Source organism: Balaenoptera borealis (genome assembly GCF_965194805.1).
Source record: "Balaenoptera borealis genome assembly, chromosome: 13".
NCBI lineage: Eukaryota > Metazoa > Chordata > Mammalia > Artiodactyla > Balaenopteridae > Balaenoptera > Balaenoptera borealis.
In genome coordinates, this window is record NC_138870.1 from 98439113 (window position 1) to 98446975 (window position 7863).

General features: G+C 48.4%; 1 long non-coding RNA gene across 1 annotated transcript in view; it reads right to left on the bottom strand.

The window, feature by feature from the left end:
- LOC309609118 overlaps positions 1-6290 on the bottom strand; it is a 29632-nt gene extending 23342 nt beyond the window's left edge. Inside the window, exon 1 of the long non-coding RNA XR_014233272.1 lies at positions 1379-6290. This is a non-coding gene — a long non-coding RNA (uncharacterized lncRNA). The remainder of the gene's footprint in view (positions 1-1378) is intronic.
- Between the last annotated feature and the right edge of the window lie 1573 nt (positions 6291-7863).

Below are 7863 nucleotides of genomic sequence, written 5' to 3' on the forward strand. Positions count from 1 at the left end.
GTTGTTGTTTTTACAAAAATCAATTGTATTTTTTAAAAAAATTTTTCACTGGCGTATAATTGCTTTACAATGTTGTGTTAGTTTCTACTGTACAATGAAGTGAATCAGCTATATGTGTACCTATATCCCCTCCCTCTTGGACACCCCCCATCCCACCCATCTAGGTCAACACAGAGCACCGAGCTGAGCTTCCTGTGCTTCATAACATGTTCCCACTAGCTATCTATTTTACGCATGGTAGTGTATATATTTCAACCCTAATCTCCCAATTCGTCCCACTCTCCCCTTCCCCCGCTGTGTCCACATGTCTGTTCTCTACCTCTGTGTCTCTATCCCAGCCCTGGAAATAGGTTTATCTGTACTATTTTTATAGATTCCACATATATGCATTAATATATGATATTTGTTTTTCTCTTTCTGGCTTACTTCACTCTGTATTATTGTCTCTCCTCTGCCTGAATGCAAACCCCGTGAGGAGAAGAGTCCTGTGTTTTGTTCAGTGAACTCCAAGTACCTAGAAAGCACCCGGCACATAGTAGGTGCTTGATGCACATTTCTCGAATTAGTAAACAATACTAACAACAATAGTAACTGTTTATTAAGCCTATTATGTGCCACATACTCTACAAAGATGCCACACAAATCTCATAAAGAAGGTAAAATGTTTTTGCTTCCATTTTACAGGAACCTGGGGCTCAAAACTTTTTAGACAGCTATCCCAAGTCACACAGTTATACTTGGCAGAGAATGGATTGGAACCCAGGCCTGTCTGCTTGACTTTGGAATTCTTGCTCTTTTCTACTTTGCCCTGTGGTCACTGCAGCTGTACTTAACATGGTTCATTCATTCATTCATTCATTCAGTAAATATTTCCCAAGCCTCCTCCACCCCTCCCCGCTGAAAGTCCACGCCCTGTACAGCCGACTGGGGACCCTCACAGAGGTGGGTCTGGATCCTGCCACGAGGAGCTCAGGTCCTAAGGTCTGGGCAATGTGTCCCCCCCCCTTTGTAAACTGATCAAGGGGGCTCCCTGTCCCCAGCATCTCATTAGCTCTACTAAAGGGGAGACCATCTGAACTGATGTCCCTCGTTTACAGCAGAAACAAAACAGCTTCCCACGCTATAGCCCTGGCCCCCAGGCTGAGCGAGGCCGAAGGAGCACACACCTCACAGCACCCTGCACCTGGCCAGGTAGATAAACAAGCCCGAAGGAGGGAGGCCGGAGTGCGGGCCCAGGGCCAAGGGGCGGGAAGATTGGGAGGAAGTGTGGGCGAGGGGGAGTGCTGGCTCTGGAGCAATCACGATTGCCACACGGGAGACGCCAGCCCCAGACACCCGCCCGGGGCTTCCTCCCCCTTTCTCAACCCCAGGGACTCACGGAGCGGAGCACAGTGGCTGGACGAAGGGGCCCTTCTTCCTGGTCCCGCTCCTCCTGTCCGGAACCAGCACCCCTCCCTCCCCCTTCATCCTTCCTCCCGCGCCTCCCAAGGAAAGGGGGGAACAGTTCGGCCAACTAATCCTCAACTTCTCGGCGCTTCGTTTTGTAAAGCGTCGCTGAGGAGTTGGTATTGGGGTTTGGAGTTTGATTAAACACACGCCCTCTTGGTCCTGCACGCCGATGGCTTTTCTTTTCCTGTTTAGTCAACACACATTTATGAGAGCTTCCTCTGGGCGGGAACCTCTGCCGGGCGCTGGGGGCCTGAGGAGCCCGGGGTCCGCCAGGGAAGCTAGAAAGGCGACTGCAAACCACATTGCAGCCACGGGCCAGGGAGGGGGCGGTCTGGGCCCCGGAGGAATCCCTGCTGCAGCCTGGAAGGCAGGGACGCTGCCCAGAGAAACATGCGAAGGACAATAAAGTAGTGATAATTCAGTGAGGCCCCGGCCGCTGAAGTGGAGCTAGGGAATATATTAATTTAAGTGCCTACTATGCAAGGGACACTGTCCTTCAGAGGCCTGGAGGCCACTGGGATGGATCCTGGCAGTTGTTCCCTGCCTAGAATCAAGTCCAGGTCTCCCTTGGAAGGGAGGCCTGGGCAGCGGTGTGAATATTCTGTCCTTGAAACTCTACAGCTGGGAGGTAGAAAGGGCACTCCCATTGTAGAGAGGGGCAAACTGAGTCACAGGGGTGAGTTTGCTCACTCCCTTAGATCGCAGTCTCCCTTGGAGGTGGGAAATCAGGCTTAACTCTGCATCTGCAGCACCCAGGGTGTAAAAGACTTAAAAAGTATCCACTGGTCGGTTATTTACTGGTATGGCAATATATGATAGAAACAGGTTGCTAAAGGATTATACATTGTATATTTAGTAAATACATTGTATTTAGTAAAATACACAGGCACATACACATATTTTTTTAAAATATTGACACTGGTAAACTACAAAATGTTAATAGTTGTTATCTCTAGGTTGTAGATTGCAGGTGTTTTTACTTTTTTTTTTTAATTTTTTTTTCTTTTCTTTTAGTTAGTTAGTTAGTTAGTTTTGGCTGCCTTGGGTCTTCGTTGCTGCGCACGGGCTTTCTCTAGTTGCGGCCAGCGGGGGCTACTCTTCGTTGCGGTGCGTGGGCTTCTCATTGCGGTGGCTTCTCTTGTTGGGGAGCACTGGCACTCGGGGGCTTCAGTAGTTGTGGCGTACGGGCTTAGTTGCTCTGCGGCATGTGGGCTCTTCTGGGACCATTGCTCGAACCCATGTCCCCTGCATTGGCAGGCGGATTCTTAACCACTGCGCCACCAGGGAAGTCCTCTCTTTTCACTTTTTATTTTGAAATAATTATAGACTTACAGAAAAGTTGCAAAAATAGCACCGAGAGTTCCCGTATCTCCTCTTACCCAGCTTCCTCTCAGGTTAACATCTTACATAACCACAGTACAATGATCAAAACCAAGAAAATAACATCGGGACAATACAATTAATTAGACTACAGAGTTTATTCAGATTTCACCAATTTTTCCATCAGTGTTCCCCCACCCCACCCTGTTTCTAGGGTCCCATCCAGGATCCCACGTCGAATCTACTTGTCATGTAACCTTAGTCTCCCCTAATCCATAACAGTCCCTTAGTCTTTCCTTATCTTCATGACCTTGACACTTTTGAAGAGTACTGGTCAGGTGTTTTGTAGAACGCCCTTCACCTTCGGTTTAATCTCACGTTTTCTCATCATTAGAGGGAGGTTATGCCTTCAGGGGAAGGATAACACAGAAGTGGCCCTCTTTTCAGTACATCAGGGGGTAAGTGATGTTGAGATGTCTTATTCTTGAGATATGAAGCTTAATCACTTGGGTAAGATGGTGTCTGCCAGATTTTTCCCCTGTCCAATTATTATTTTTCCTTTTGTAGTTAATAAATATCTTTTAGACAATGCAAATATTCTGTTTCTCCTTAAACTTTTCCCACTAATTTTTGCATCTATCAGTGGATCCTGCCTCCCATGCTTATTATTATGGTGTTCTAATGGTGAGCTCCTATTTCCCTCATTCCTTCTGCATTTATTAATTGGAATCCTTCTGTAAGAAAGAGCTGTCCTTTCCTCCCCCGCATTTACTTATTTAGTTATTCATTCATTCATTCATTCATTTGTATCAGTACGGATTTGTGGATATTTTATTCTATGGGTTATAATCCAGTACTGCTGCTAGTATAATAGGCTTTGAATAAATGTTTCTGGAAGAAAGCAAGGCAAGCACAGAAGGAGAAAGACAAGGAGAAGAAATTGGTAGGGAACTTGTCTTAATCACTTATATCTAATAAATCTTTATCAGAACACACTATACAGGTCAGGCAAAGTGTTCCAATCCATCCACGTGCTAGTGGGAGGGGCTCTTCTAATTGGTTGGGGGCCACCCCACTGCCCTGGGAGCCCCTGGGGGGCTGTTTTTCTCTCTGTCCTCAGGACTCACTCAGCCTGGCCAGGGCAGGTGCAATGAATGCTCGTTCCTTTAAGTCAGATCCTGCCCCTCCTGAGCCTACAGCCCTGCAAAGTTTCCCACCTCACTCCGAGTACAAGCCCAAGGCCTTACAAAGGTCTCAGAGTCTACATACTCCGGGCCCCCTTCTCCTCCTCTCTGCCCCTCGCTCACTCAGCTCCAGTCACATTGGCTGTACCTCTTGAGGCAGGGTCTCCGCACTGGCCTGGACTGCTCTTCCTCTAGATGTCTGCTTTGGCTCCCCAGTCCCTCTCCTCCTGCAGGTCTTCTCGCGAGAACTCCCCTGACCACCCGACCCCAAACTGCCACCCCTCTTCCCACACTGCTTCCTTCCTTCTCCCCATAGCACTACATATTTTTTCCTGTTTGTTTTTGTGTTTTCTGTCTCCTTCCTCTGGAATCTAAGCTCCAGGAGGAACAGAGGTACTGACGGCAGTGTGACAGTAGGAGGGGACAATTATAGCACAGTGTGGAAGCCCAGAGGGGTGGTCAGGGAGGGCTTCTCAGAAGAGGGAGCCTCCATCTGGAGCCAAACGTTATTCGGGTATTAGTGAGGTGAATGGAGGCATGTGAGTGAGAAAGTCTTTCAGGAAACAGGTGAGAGGGAGCAGGTCACTCAAGGGGCATTGTGGATGGGCCAGATGGCCGGGACATGGAAATTCAGCATGTGTCTGTCCAGGGTCTCCTATGTGCCAGGCCCTGGAGACATTCAGGGAGGCAGTTGCAGGGGGAAGCGGGAATGGCAAGTAAAACAAAACAGCTGAGGACGAGCTGTCTGGGCCGAAGGAATATTCTTGGACCACTCTCGGGTGGGAAAAGCTAGGCAGCTAAGGCCAGATATCAGAGGAATGGTGGGGGGGGGGGGATGTGGGGCCCAATTTTGGTGGAAAACATGGAATTGGGTCTTTATCCCCAGGACAGAGAGCCACTGAGGGGTTTTAAGCCTAGAAATGACACTATGCAACTTGCATTTTGGGGACAATTCCATCCACTCTTTTCTGAAGAAGCAGAGACTCCACCCAATAATGTGTAATTCTCAGCTTCTTTTTAGTAACCTTTCTCCCTTCAGCATGAAGTCTCATTTACCCTAATTCCTGAATACTGAATTCCCGTGGTCTGGGTAGGAGACCCCAAAGCCTGTATCCTCCCCTTTGCTTGCTGACTCCCACGCTTGTGCCTCAGGTCCGTTTTCCTGCTTTGCATTTATCATAATTAACAATTACATGTTTGTGTGAGTGTTTACTTGCTTATAATGTCTGGGTCACCAACCACTGTTATGATTGTGGAATACACACTTCCAACGGTTTCCAAAATAATTTTAAGAACAGTAAGAATGCCTAACATCTATTGAGTGATTACCAAGTTACAGGCGTTGTTCCTGTCATAGGAGCATAAACTCATTTAATCCTCACAACTAACTTGTGAGGTCCCGGTATTTTATATCCTCATTTTACAGTTGAAAAAAAAATGAGACCTTTAACATATGGGATTGGACTTCCCTGGTGGCGCAGTGGTTAAGAGTCCACCTGCCAATGCAGGGAACACAGGTTCGATCCCTGGTCCGGGAAGATCCCACATGCCACAGACCAACTAAGCCCGTGCACCACAACTACTGAGCCTGCGCTCTAGAGCCCGCGAGCCACAACTACTAAGCCCACGTGCCACAACTACTAAAGCCCACACGCCTAGAGCCCGTGCTCTGCAACAAGAGAAGCCACCGCAATGAGAAGCCCATGCACTGCAACGAAGACCCAACGCAGCCAAAAACAAAACAAAACAAACAAACAAACAAAACATATGGGTTCATACCCTACAGGCCCTCCTGAAACCTTCTTTGATTCAACTATGTTTTAGAGCTCATTCCTGGTTGGTCTATTCAGATATAGTTCATCCATTTTCACTGTGGTTGTAATGTTCCAAGGTAGGGCCAAGATTTTTTTTTTCAGTTACCTCCTATTAAAGTATCCCTAGTGTTATAGTGACTTGACATTTTAAAGCTCTATTCCATTATATATTAAACTTCTAATTTATTTTGAAAAATAAAAAGTCCATCATTCCAAGTTAATGGGGAGGGGGTGTGGGCCCTTTATTGTAACCTCAGGTATCCTAGGATGGATTAGGGAGAAGCAGAGAGAGAGGCCTGGGGTAGCCTCTCTCCAGCCTGAGAAAACTTTCTGTGTTGCAAATCTGACCTTTCTCTAGGGTTTAAAATTGTTCAAAGGTTTGAAAGACTATCTCACCCAGTCCCCCCTTTTTACAAGGGAGACCAAGGCTGAAATTGCTATCGGGTCCCAGGGCTATCCTGGTGAGCCCATGGTGGGGTAATCAGGTTAGAACTTGGACAAAGTTGGGACTTTCCCTGATGGTCCAGTGGTAGGACTCCGTGCTTCCACTGCAGGCGCACAGGTTCGATCCCTAGTCAGGGAACTAAGATCCCGCACACCACATGGTGCGGCCAAAAAAAAAAAAGAAATTGGACAAAGTTGTTGCCTCTCCCTCTTGCCCTCAGTGGACCCCGCATCCATTGCCTGCAGTGTAATGTGTATGATGCCCTCTGGGCTCCGGCCCTGCCCAGCCCTCAAACTTCTCACCTCTCTGCCCTTCACCCCATGCCTCCCCTAGCTCACCTTTGTCCGTCTGAGCATTTCAGGAGCACCTGAGCTCCCCGTATCTTTACACTCAGCATGACTGGGTTTTTTTTTTTTGTTTTTTTTTTTCAAATGTTATTTATTTATTTATTTATTTATGGCTGTGTTGGGTCTTCGTTTCTGTGCGAGGGCTTTCTCCAGTTGCGGCGAGCAGGGGCCACTCTTCATCACGGTGCGCGGGCCTCTCACTATCGCGGCCTCTCTTGTTGCGGAGCACAGGCTCCAGACGCGCAGGCTCAGTAACTGTGGCTCACGGGCCCAGTTGCTCCGTGGCACGTGGGATCTTCCCAGACCAGGGCTCGAACCTGTGTCCCCTGCATTGGCAGGCAGACTCTCAACCACTGCGCCACCAGGGAAGCCCCATGACTGGGTTTTGACAATGGCTGGTGTTGCGTGCACTTCCTGCTGGACCACCAGCTCCAGGAGGCAGGAGTGGGCCTACTCTTTGTCGTCCCCAGCTCCAAGCACAGCCTCCAGCTAAGAAATACATGTTGAGCAAATGGATGCTTGTAGTGGGAGAATAAGGGAGAAATTATCACAGCGGTCAAGGTGAAAATTAAAGTAGGTCTGTGCTGGGTCCATGGGGCGCGGGGGTGAGAAACAAGCCCAGATGGGAGAGGAATTGCAGAGCTAGAATCTAGATGGCTTTTTATTTTATTTTTTATTTTTTGGCCACGCTTGCGGGATCTAAGTTCCCCAAGCAAGGATTGAACCTCGGCCCACGTCAGTGAAAGCGCCAAGTCCTAACCACTGGACTGCCAGGGAATTCCCTAGATGTTTGTTTTTAATGGTGAGAAAACACTTTATGGCCTGTCCACATCCTATTCATCCCAAAGGGGTAAATCACAGCAGATTATTTGGAGCCACTGAAGGTTTTTGAGTAGAAAAGCAATTATTCCACGATGGGCACTGTCCTGCATGTTTTATAGTTTGGAAGTTGCCTCAGTCTGACACAATATAATAGGGCCCCTCACCCCTGGGCCCACCTCTGTGGCTTGCGCCACTCACCGCCCTGGAACCCTAACAGGTGCAGCCACTTTGGTGCTGCCTGAACTTCTCAGGCGAGGCACGTGCTGGTATGGCTGATATCCTGCCTGCAAAATCCCAGTTGCAGTGACAGGGCTGTTACTGTGGTAACAAGGTCACTTCTGCAGTTTCCCTCAGATTCTGCTTCTCAACCGCACTGAGAGGGAAGGACGACCAGCTTATCACCAGGTAGCCCATGGCCCCTGCAAGCCAGTGAGCCAAGAAAGGCCCACTGTTTATCCTAAATTCAAATCATAGTGGAGGGA